Genomic DNA, 13,556 nt, shown 5'->3' on the forward strand with positions numbered 1-13,556 from the left:
ATTGTAAGTAGCAATGCGTTACAGAAATCTCTTTATTTCACCTAGCAAGCAACAAAAGAGCGATGTTAAAACAGTTCGAAATAGCATTTTCAGTTAATTGGTGTGATAGCAGCTTTCCCGACTTTTGGATCTTTCCCATCGCAAGTATAGTCTGAAAATAGTTCATTCATCAATTGCTAAGCTGTGTGAAAGTTCTTTACGAATTTGAGCTGGGTTTTTGGCCGATAAGTCTTGTAGTTAATGCCTTCGATTTTTTTTTGGTCCTCCAGGCCGCACTTTACCACTGACATCAAAATACCCTATACCCTTGGAACCAAAACTGACAACTATAACTAAGCAGCGAGAGATCACCACACGTTTCTAAAACTGGTTGATGGACTTGAGCAACAAATTTCTTCAAATCAAACACCAAAGTAATTACATGCTAGAGTGATCTATATATGAATGCATTTTGAGCGTTAAGCAATGATTAGCGTTTGTATACACTGAATAATCCAATAATGCTAAATGAAAGATAGTTATTTTATGCAGATAAATGACAAGGTTATCGAATTTAACAGTTGGAACAGGTTGTCTAATAGTTGTCAAATTGATACTTCACATTTTCACCAATAACCTAATATGTTAATCATTCAGTGACTTTAAGTTAAGACAGTCCACTTAAAAATAAAAAATAAAATAACAGGGGTTAAAAACAAGAATCTGCGTTTAGATCGCCACTGTATTTGTAAAAAAAAACACTAACAATAATTTATTCAATTTATATATATTCAGATTATGTGGATTCTGCTCATATGTTCAAACAACCAAGACATCAGGGAAGCATTTTGCACCTGCGTAACGCATTATCCCAATAAGTTTTAATTCTGAGACAGAGACAAGTTATAATATGCTGCCGGTAACACAGTAGGCAACAAAATAGAGCCATAAGTCGTTTGAACATTTTAACTTTCAGATAACACTGACAACCGACAAAATGACCTTGAAAGGCCTATTTATTATTTATAAAGCGGATCCGTCCATTTGTTTACTGTGTTTATATATATATATATATATATATATATATATATATATATATATATATATATATATTATAGTTTATTAAGGGTGTTTTCCCAGAAAAAAACCTAGATAGTTTATGTTTCAGTTAATTAAAAAAAAAGTTGAACCAAAATTTTTTTTACAGAAATACGTAACTACTGTTAACTGGCATATTCAAATAAATATTTTATTTTTATCAACAGTGACTCAAATGGAAAGAAAATATAAAATATGAAATTTAATAGATAAAAAAAAACTTTCTGAAATGGTTAAAGATAAGCTTTAAATAAACTTGTAAAGACGAAAACATGATTTGTTCGACAATACCTCTTAAGGGAAAATGGTCTTGACTACAACCGTAATTTTATAACTCCATACATTATGAATAATAATATCCTTATTTATTTTTAAAGCATCAAATACTAATGAAAGATAGTACCTAAAACATAACATTTCATAGGTTTAACTGAAAAAGCATAACTAATAATTAAGTTATAAGGGCGTAAAAGTTGAACCAAAACTTTTTCTACAGAAATATGTAACTAGTGGTTAAGACAAAAATATTATTTTAAGAAATCTCCCAGACTTAGTACTTCTTCCAAAAATATATATAGAATTACAGAAGAACAAAGAGAAGAAAAAACAAAGCATATACCGAATATTTGCCAACCTAATACGGTTTTATGTCCGTTTCAATCGACCGAAGGCGTACGACGAAATACAGATCTCCACATATCCGTCTGGCAAACATTCCGGATTAAATGCATCGAACAAATAATGGAAAGGAAAACGCGAGAGCGCGAAAAGTGCTCTTTTGTGTTTGAGACAGTGGAATGTGACAATGTATAGTACGTGACAAATCTCTAAATAAATCACGCCGATATTTTAGCTTGTTCATTTTATTTCTGAAATTGTATTAAGATAATCCAATACGAACTTAATGCAATCTTTCATCCAACATAATAAAGCAATACTTAACGCATGTATTCATGAATATAGTCTCCATCGTTAAAACAATTATTTAACAAAAGTATTTTCTCGAATGAGAAAATTATTAATTTTAAAATATCAAAATAGGAAAAACAATAATATATTTCAATATTTAATTGGTCTTGTTAATAAATTAATCATCTGCCGAAGCCTTTAGGTGTTTATCTGATTTTTGGCAGTATAATTTTTGGAATTCACTGACAATATATTGTCAGACTGATAAAAAATTAAATATTTTTAACAAGAAAATTGATACGACTTCAAAAAATAAATAATGAATTCACAATTTTTTTATTTTTAACACAAAAAAAGTACTAAAATAAAGTATGTACATAATGATCGCTCTAATAACTAAATAAAAATAAAACCTTACTTAACCTATCTCCTACACGTATTTTATATTTTACTATATATATGATTGAAAATAAGAAGCTAAAAAGCGCTTCAGGCCCCGGGATCCACTAACTAGCCTAGGTAATGTGACAATATAAATAGTACCCGCGACCTCTCTTTGGGAGCTAAACCCCTTAATCAATACACCATTGAAACAGTTATCTACAATATTTACACAAGGTCCTATATGCTATAATTAGTGCTTAAAAAGCAAACTGATTGGCTTTTGCAGTGAACGACTTCCGATTTTCCGTCACGTCAGCTCAACAATAATATCATACATCACAAATATCTTAATATTTTTACGTGCCTTTGAAATTTGATCGTTTCCCTCGATTGCGCCCCAAAAGATCTTGATTTGATTAAAATGGGACCATCTCGGAAGTGCACTATTTCGAATAAAAAAATAATTTTGAAAATTGGCCCACAATTGATGGAGAAATCAGCGAACAAATTAAAAACTATATATATACAGCCTAACATAGAACCTCCTCCTTTTTCGAACTCGGTAATTGAAAAAATATAAATTCTTATGGTCATATAATTTTGGACAAAAATACCAAAGGCCCATGGATTAAATTTAAGGGTTTAAAACAAATTGTGTTATTGTGTATTAAATTGCATCGGATACATTTGTAACCAACTTCATATTGAAACCCCACTGAGGCCCCACTTTTCAGTAGGTGTCATTTCGTAAAGTGCGAAGAAACATTTTTTTCAGTCCGTTGAAAATGTCTGAATTTGTACTGAGTAAATTACATTTGCGAGAAGTTTGACTTTTTTACCTCAATATGAAGAAAAAAGCGACCGAAAGTAATCGAAAACTGCGGGAAGCTTATGATTTCGGCGTTCTTAATGTTAATTTTGACGCCGAAGATAAAGAGCATACTGGACAGCTGACAAAATTTGAAGACGATGATTTGAGGGTATGAAAATGGGCAGAATACGAGTAAAGGCACAATGTTATACTTTAACATGACAACGCTCGACCACATCTTGCAAAATTCGTCAAAACATACTTGGAAACATAAAAATGGGAGTGCTACCCAACCCGCGGTACTCTAAAGACCTTGTTCCTTCTGACTACTGCTTGTTCCGACACATGAGATGTGACCTGTCTGACGAGCGCTTCACCTCTAATGAACATATTAGAATGCTTATCAATTCATTGTTAAGGTGAAGTTAAGATCAATATTTAATACGCTTGTACACAGTTACAAAGATTTACCAACACGAGTAATGATTATTACTAATTAAAACTACTAATAGGTATTAACATTTTAATACAATTTACCATATTCAGCTAATCATCCCACACCTATTTCTGTTGTTGTTTCGTTGCGTCGTTCAATTTTGATGACACCGAGTCAACGTAATAAATAAACCGGTGCTTACCTGAAACAAAAAAGAAAGAAATATCAGTATAGATGAAAAGTGAAGGGAATGGATGGGATATAATTAAAATTAATAACGATCGTATATTTAAAAAAATTCTTGGCATTGTATTTTACGCATCGGAATCATTTTTCTGCGAATTAGAAAGTAGAAATGACGGGCACCTCAAGGTTGATATCGATATAGATAAACGAAGACGCTTGTATTACAACATAATATTTAAGGAATCATTTGGATATCATTTTTAACATATATAACATATATTGCAAACATAGGCTTTTCAAAATTGATCGTGAGTCGTGATTAATAAGAGTTAATAGGAAACGATATACAATTATGTATTGTGGTGACGCAAAGATGTCACATATGTATTAAGTATCTAATTTATTACATGTTGATTAGAATTTTCGCTGTTAAACAATGCTAGTAAAATGGTTGTAAATGTTGTAAACAAGCCCAAATTATAAATAATGAAATAAAGAGAAATATTACCACTATTATTAAATGCTTATGTAAAGATATATATTGCATTGTATAATAGCTTTACTTAGACTTTTGAAAAGTGTATTGCAAGCATTCAGAATAAATTATAACTTCATTCTGAATACCAAGATTGTTAATTAATTTAGGACAATTTTGAAATCACATCGTCAAGGTTCTGTCAATAGGCTTTAACTTTTACTATATTTTTTCATATCGGTGATGTGCAAACAGCATATTTTTTCTTACTGAACTGATGACTGATCATAAATGTTTTCGTTCCCGTATCGTAAATTAAATCAAAACTAAAAAATTGAAATGTTATTGGGGTGGACTAAAACCGATATACGTTGATCAATTTGAGAGTTAATTTTTAAACGTTTTTTTCGACATAAATGAAAACTCTTGTATACTGATTCTTGAGTTGTAACGATGGAAGATGGTATGAGAAAAGTGAAAGGATTAAAATGCTACTGGTAACTAAGTAGTGAGTCATAGTGGGCGTCAACAAATGACCACGAGCTACATCGTAGATTCTTCGCTCTCCGTTAAGATTAGAAGATTGATAGCTAGGTTCTTAAACTTAAAAGACTTCGTAGCAATTTTCCATTTTTGGTTTTCATTAACACGATTTAAAAAAATTCCGTAACAATTTACTTCGCAGTACCATATAATAAATGATGATAAAATGCCTCAAATTTATACTAGGACGTTCAATAAAGATGCGGAAACAAAAACAGACCTTTCGGAAAACGGAAAATTTTTAGATTTAAATTTATTTATTATTTAGAATAATTATCTTGAGTTAAATTTTTCTATATCAAAAATAATGCCATTTATAATAACATAACGGTTATAATAATATATAATGTCATTAAATGTTTTCAAACATAATAAATATATTTTATTGATATTTTTATTACTATTGTTCTGTTGCAGTTGCATCAAGAGACAAGCAAAACGAGTGCAGGAATAATACATCGATATGTATGGTATTTCCCAAACTAAATTAAATTAGACTACTTTAGACACTTACACACTACACAAGGCCATGTTGTTTGGTTCCCTTCAGTCTTCTGATTTCCTACGCACTATCGAGTAGCATCGCTTAGGGATGCCCAATATCAATATATCCATATTTATTTCAATAAATATCGATACTTTTAAGCGACATTTTTTTGATCGATATATCGATAGTTTTTCAGCACAAATTAAAGGTATGTCTTAAATATTTTATAAGTCTATTAATTATTTTTAATATACTTTTAAAACAAGTCTTTAATTTTAAAGGTTCGTTTTAAAATATCGATATTTTTTCCAGTTGAAAAAAAAATTCGATATTTTAAAATAATCCACATCCCTAGCATCCAAATTTCCTTACAGTTGCGATCATTTAGAAATTATTTATCGATAAGCTTGGGATTCTCTTAACTAATTAAAATACTAACATATATAATAATTAAACCTTATATATTACAGTTTAAAACGATTTTAACACAACTTCAATACGTATGCTTCAAACCGTATTGGAAATGTTTATTTGGAAAGTCTGCAAAATACATTTCTCCAGCAGCTATTATCACTTCGCTTGGTGAAAATTACATAATATCCAAAAATAGAGGTGGAAAAAATATGAAGCCGGAAGAAAGAAAATCTTTGTTCTGTTCTTTTTGAATAAAATTGGTTAAAGTGGCAAATATAGTCTGAGATTGTTTTAGCTGTTAAGAGTTGTTTTACCACAAAAAATCTTTTCGCACCCTAAAACATTAATGCTAACATTTTCTTGTATGATTTATGAACAGGAACTAGATTTGGAGCTGAAGTAGTGGTGATGAAAAAAGAGCAAAATACATTTAATACCTTTTGGAATTATACTAAACTTTTTTGTTAGATTTTAGAGTATCTTTTAACAAAGAGGGTTTATCTGTACTGGCCCTATTGTTTACCCGTAGGCTCCGAACCCCGGCCCTCGGTATTAAGCCTACAGACTGGCCAGTGATCAACTTAGAGAGACCATCCAAGAAGACACCCGGTCTTACCCAGCCTGGTTAGTGGCGTGACTGGGATGGTTATTCCTTGTCAGATTTTTCACTGTTGCCTATAAGGCATTTACAGTTACAATCATTAACATATAGTACATCCGTGACCCAACAGGATTCAAACCCGCGACTATCGCAACAGTAGAAGAACCGTTCTGTCGTCAACTAAATATTTGTATGATATTGCTAGTTGAGTGGCACAATTGTGTGCACACAGCTTCTTGTATCTTTTAGTTTTACTGCTGAGAAAAAGACAGTTCTGCGAAAACTTATTGTCACGTCATGATAGGTTTTTAAAGTTAAAAACTTCTTGGTACTTTTCTATTTCAGGTTGTCGGACAAGAACCCGAACGAAAAAAAACAACAGATAAAATGCAACCATTTATTCCACACAACCAGATAATTAATGACGATCTTCAAATATATAAATTGCCCATTCGATTGTTTAAAATCGATAAGTCTCGCGTTATATCCCAGTGACATGGCAACTGAGAACCACACCGATATTTTTCGTGGCCGTCGTCGTCATCGACATCGTAGGTTTTTTATTCTCTCTCTACGCGCGTCTCTCTCTAGCGTGCTCTCTTTCTCTGTCTCTCTCTCTTTGGCTCTGTCGGTCGTTCTCTTTCGTATCGCTGGAATAATGCCAAAGAGCCGGTCTTCGAGTGAACCAGCCGACATAGTTTGACGGATACCATGTTGTTTTCTGACTAGCTAGGCCAAAACCCGTTTTCTCGATTTTAAAGAGCCATTCTCGACGAACGGAAGCGAAATTCCGATCAGACCTCGCGAGCAGTTGCAGCCGTTTACCCAGTCATTTAAACTTACGTCTTTACAAACGAGTCTGAATATAAATAGACGAATAATACATATATATATATATATGCATTTAAGAATTTGTGCGCTTTTCTCCGTCTGTGTGTCGGCATCGGGCTGTTATTATATTCTCGAAGGAAAACGTTCGGTTTCAGGAATGTTCCAACTAGTTATTGCTGATGTAAATTTATCTAGTCGCATCATCATTAAAATGATGGAGGATATTTAGCGTCATAAAAATGCGAAAGCTTTTAATTATAAGTACTCCGAATTACTTGAAAGATTTTATGTTGTCAAAAACTGTCTGAGTCAACATTTACGTTGAAGTTCGTTGACAGCGCCCACCTGAAGAATTATCCTGATAACCATTTTTAATGGATTAAAACGTTACAAAGCATGTTGGTAATGTACTATACTGAGGCGACATTAAAAGTACCCCAGCGTGGGTGTTGATTGACCAAAACCGCTCATGCGTCTTTACTCTAAACAAGCTTAACATGTTTTACAGCCACACGTTGTTATTTCCGAGAGTGTTTTTTTCGAATTAGCCAAATTTACCAGCTAGAACCAATTGGTCTTTTGCTGATTTGGCTTTGGGTTCGGGATGATTGGATTTGCGGGCGTCAGAGGCCCTGAGTTACGACTGGGATTATCATATTTGGTTTAACTACCGCGAGTGATGAATAAGTAGGGTTTTGAGGGCAGTTAATTGTCATGTTGCAAGGTTCCAAGGTTCTGAGATGGGTATTCGCGTTCCTTACAAACTTGTTTGGATTGGAACACTTGGAGTAGTGCTGTCTCTCGAAGACGTTCTTACAACTGTGCTCCATGAAGATTTTTTATTTACGTTTTGTCATGAACATAAGAACTTTTGTGGCCTGGTACCCATAACTATTACTTTGCTTTGACTACAATTGAACTAAAAAGTAACATTTTGCTAATACCTTAAATAAGTGTTTTTAGCGTTGTTTGCTGTTAATGTTTTCTGTTAAATATTATATAATTATATTACCTTAACAAACTGTTGTAGAAATAAAACTAACCTCTCAATCAACACGTACGCTATGGTCCTTTTATTGTAGTCTAATATACTGGATTGCTAATTTCTTAATATGATAATTTGCTAGTGGATATTTTCTATTAAAAGCTGACGACAAACTAATTAATACAATTATATCAGAGGAGGATTGTGAAATAATTTGAAAACCCGCAGAAACCACAAATGTATTGAAAATAATAATGGAAAATGTCTTAAAATAACACGCAACTATTTGATTCTAAGTCGACTTTTCTTTCTATTCTCTAATTTGTCTTAAAAAAATAAAACACTGTGCTGTCCAACTTCTAACTGTTTGTTTGTTGTATTTTTAGTATTTTTCCATTTCTTCAGCCTCTTAATTACTAAATCCAAATTAGATTTTTGATGACTCAATAAAACAGAAAATATCGAATCTAACAATAGTGTAATTTAGTACTACATTAGTGTTCAGTGATATTTAATATTAAAAAATATATTAAGCCTTATTCTAACTATTCAATCTAGATAAATTAAAATAATATTTACTCACGTTATAATTCAAATATTATAGACTATTATTGGGTTAAATTCGCGTTATTGGAACTCCAATCAAGATCAATTGATATCAGAAATCTATCGGAATAATATTACTTTCATTTTTATTTTAGTTTGAGGACTTATTGATCGTATTTTATTACTACTAGGAAATATCGGGGGGTTCATAAATAACAGAAATAAAATTTATTTGTAAGTTTTATATTCGGCATATCTAACAACATACAATGTGATACTGAAATATTTGAGTTTATAATAAAAATATATTTAATTAATAGATTAATTACGATTACGATCTTTACCATAAAAAAAATTGAAAATAAGTATAAAACTAATTGAGTTGAACCAAAAAAAGACTGGCATTGCTAAAATTGTGAACACACATTATATATTAATTTATTATTACTTTTTATTTGTACTGGAATCAATGGAAAATCAAAACATATCCAGGATAAATACACCAGTATGTATTCTTTAAATTAAAAAATTAGACTAACAGGTCAATTGAAAAGTCCCCGGCCTGACACATAGCTGGCGCTACTAGAATTAAATCCATATATTTTTTAGGTAGCCCTAACCCTCAAAAGATGCTTGTATAAATTTGACAGCTGTCGGATTATTAGTTTGTGAATTTTTGCAGCATTTTGTGTGAAGCAACTTTTGTTACTGTAAAAAAATGGATGAAAAGGAATTTCGCGTGTTGATAAAATATTGCTTTTTGAAGGGAAAAACTACAGTTGAAGCAAAAACTTGGTTTGATGCCGAGTTTCCGGACACTGCCCCATGAAAATCAACCATCAAGGATTGGTATGCTACGTTTGGACGTGGTGAAATGAGCACCGAAGACGCTGAACGCAGAAGATGCCCAAAAGAGGTTGTTACCGACGAAAACATTTAAAAACTCCACAAAATTTTGAATAACCGTAAATTGAAGTTGAATGAAATAGCAGACACACAAAGATATCAATTGAACGTGTACATCACATAATTCACGAATATATGGGTATGAGAAAGCTTATAAACAATATAATATGATGAGTTTATTGGTATTAATCCAAGAACTATACATAAAGAAGCTATGTAATAGAAAACAGTAAAATTATTTCAAAATATTTCATCAGTTTGGGTTTCGCAATAAGTATGGAAATATAGTACAAATGCATAGACTTCTAAACAAAATAAACATGGACTTAAAGGCCAAAATATATTGTTCGGCTGCTTTCCTAGACATATCTCAGGCTTTTGACAACGTATGACATACGGGTCTGCAGTTGAAACAAGGCCATGAAAATACCGAATTACATCCAATATATTCAGGAGTTCCACAAGGTAGTGTACTGAGTCCAATAGTATATCTTCTATATAAAGCCGATTTATCCACCATAAAAATAACTACTGAGGCAACATACGCAGACGGCACACCAATCTTAGCAGAAAGATATCACAGTACCAATGAACCTACAAACCCACTTGGAGCAAATACAACTTTAGTTGAAGACATTGCGCATTTAAGCGAATGAAACAAAATCCACCAATATAACTTTTATCCTGGGTAGAAGAACATGTCCACCAGTGAATATCAATCATTGTCAACACCCCCAAGCAGAGGATGTTAAATATCTTGGTCTACATTTAGATCGACGCCTAACCTGGAAAAAGCACATACTCGCTAAACACAAACAACTTGGACTTAAATTATATCAAAAGTATTGGCGCAAATACAAGTCGTCATTAAATAACAAGGTATTGTTGTATGAGTCTATACACAAGCCTATTTGGTCATATGGAGTCCAACTATGGGGTACCGCCAGCAAATCTAATATATCATTCAACGGTTTCAAAATAAAGTGTTGCGTGACATTGTTGATGCTCCGTACAATGTTCAGGAAGTGATATAACGCGATATTCCTCTAGAACCCATAACGAGTATAATTTAAGGTGTTTGTGTGAAGTACTTCGAAAGAGTTTCCCAATCCCAATGCACTCGCTAATCAGTTAAATATGCGACGTGATAGTGAAGTGTGTAGACTAAAACGTTTAACACCATCTCATCTGATTATTGGACATATATAGACTATAGAATAAGTTTTATAATAAGACTAATTAATTAAGATAATATTTTATACAGCAGATCTCTTAATGAAGTGATTTTCTACATGTCACATATATATAATATAAACATAAGAAATACTTTTTGCCTATTGGGGAGACTGTGGAACCATTAAGAGTAATAAAAAAAATTGCACTCCATAGATCCACAAGGGTTTAACAATCTCTTTAATCTTGGGAATATATTCCGACTAACAAGTACAGCTGCTTAATTTTTAATTAGATTTGTACATCTATTTGTATAACATGTCTTCAATTCTACTTCTGCCAGAAAAATTCTACAAAATCAACAATAACTACGGCTTAGTAGCTCTATATACAGAGATGTTTCCGTCCGTTAAAATTATATTATAGTTCTAATTTGACGTCTAATGATCCCCAAGAAAATAAGTGTTTTTGACGCAAAATTCAAAAAATATATAAAATTACTAAGCAACCAACTAGACAAGTTAAACATACTAAAAATAATAATTTTTCAATAGTGGTATACTTAACATTTTGAAACAATCTAATATATAATAAATTCAACCAAGGACACATATTTCATTACATACTAAAACCTTAATATTAAAAGTGAACCACTTATAGCACATTCTTGTCACGAGTGTTGTTCTTATTTTATATTCGAGATAAAAGTGCCATATACCGAATTAGGTCTTGTTTGTCCGCCAATTTACCATGCACCGAAACTTTTGCATCCAGTATACGCAAACTTCCTTACAAATTCAAAAACGGTTTCGGAAAATTTACATCTAAATTTTCCTTTGTCTAGAAACTATCGGACGGTTCCCCTTGACTTGGCTCACTTCTTCATGACAATAGAACGTTTCTTCTTCGGTAATTGATCGTAATTTCGACAAAGTTCTCAAGCAAAAAGATAAAAGTTGCTGTAGATTCGTCTTATCAGAAGCGAAATAGTAACGTTGCCGTTTTGAATTAAATTTTAATTTATATAAGAGCCTAGAGGATTTTATCTCTATAGTAGTACTTTTTAATTATAACTCTTCTTAAATTTTATCATCATATTATTAAATTAAATTTAATAGTTAGGAGAGTTTCCTTTAGGCTTTTTCATAAATCAAAACTTTGAAAATTCGAAAAAAAAGTAAAATATATTTACACATACAATATTTATATAAGTGGAATGCCCGACCTTATTAAATTTTTTCTTCGTTATATAAGTCTAATTGTGCATTAATTATTTTAAATAAGATTCAGGATTTTATTACTCCGCCTCTTTTGGGGAGATTATTTCGAGGAATTTTTTTATAAGCTGTTATGTGTCCTCTAATGCGATTTGACGGTAAGATGTTGATCGTAAAAAGAAATATAAAATAAGGTAATAATAACGAATTACATTGTTTTATTGGCATTAAAAAAAACCTGTAAAATTTAGTCTGGTTTTACCAAATTAATTTGTACTGTTATATATTTGGATTATTCAAATAGTGGTTCCAAATAGTACATTAATTGCTTATAAATGTTTCCAAGATGGACTCACACAGTGAACAAACTAGTAAAGTAATTAAAATTATTATATTCGAATTCATAAGCTGAATAAGAGTAATTAGTAGTGAATGTTAAATCTATCGCTAGTTATCTGAATCTGATGCTATTATTGTGTAAATATAGATAACTATTAATTCAACTATAGACGAAAAAATAATATATTTTTTGATGCAATTATATCAAAGAGAGGCCTACAGATAATATTGTAACTTATTACTCAACTAGATGAAAATACGAAAGTACTATTTGGTTGAGAGACTGACTGAGAGTGATTATACACATATCATATTGTATATAGACAAAAAGGCAGTACTTTTATATCTAAAATGTCTGTTTATAATTCTATAGACACTTGCTTATGTACGAGATAAGAATTTTAATATGCGTATCTTAAGAGAAGCGCGTATCCAGTAAATATAGACATATATAGCCATATTTACATTTTATATTGAGGTATGTATTATTTTGGTAGAAATATCTTTTGACTCTATTCTTGTTTGTGTGCAAGTTACTTTATTAAAGACATTGATAATTATTTAGTTAATATATCCTTCCAATAATTACCGTTACCAACAGTATACAACTAATTTCAACTGTATTGAATGAGCTTAATATACTATACATTATAGTGTAGATTGTATTCTATACTCAATTATTTTGGTTAGTTTATTTAAGCAGTTCTGTACAATGACGGTTGTTTAATTCAAGATAGTTGCTTATCATATCTTATTGATACATATGACTACTTTGAAGTTTCTACTAGTTTTCATCATACGAAAAAATAAAGAAGGACAAGTAACTATACATATTTTCATTGCGATGATCAAACTGGGGGAAACCTTAGAAACTTTAGACGCATGCACTATCGATTTCTAGCAATACTGACTGTTGATTTATAGTAAGATCGCTCAAATATGTACACCTTCGGATTTTCACTTACTAAGCATTTATTACAACTTCCGAGTTTATTATTATAGCGACCTTGAGGCATGTCCAATTTTACATAGTGGAATAACGGTCAACAAAGTACCCAGAAATATAATCCCAGATGTTGAATGGGGTGCCAGCAGCGCCAACTAGAACCCGATAACGAATAGCTGGCAACCCCGAGACGTTTATCTGGGATGTTATTGAAGGGTATTTCCATTCATTTCAGTACTCGACCACGGTTTGGTTTAGACGTGTCACCATCAACTGCCACCATCGTCTCC

At 31.7% G+C, this 13,556-nt stretch overlaps 1 protein-coding gene across 19 annotated transcripts in view; it reads right to left on the reverse strand.

The window, feature by feature from the left end:
• Positions 1–13,556, reverse strand: part of tai (basic helix-loop-helix family member taiman) — a 693,988-nt gene that overhangs the window by 245,273 nt on the left and 435,159 nt on the right. For 2 of the 19 annotated variants that reach the window (XM_076399153.1, XM_076399156.1), the window contains one exon: positions 3,719–3,819. The exons of the other annotated variants lie outside the window; for them this stretch is intronic. The gene's annotated coding sequence lies outside the window, so the exon portion shown is untranslated. The remainder of the gene's footprint in view (positions 1–3,718; positions 3,820–13,556) is intronic. 19 annotated transcript variants of the gene reach the window in all.

The sequence above is a fragment of the Rhynchophorus ferrugineus genome, unplaced genomic scaffold (assembly GCF_030347505.1).
Source record: "Rhynchophorus ferrugineus isolate W39M unplaced genomic scaffold, kcgeb_rfMv2 rfM3, whole genome shotgun sequence".
NCBI classification, from domain to species: domain Eukaryota; kingdom Metazoa; phylum Arthropoda; class Insecta; order Coleoptera; family Curculionidae; genus Rhynchophorus; species Rhynchophorus ferrugineus.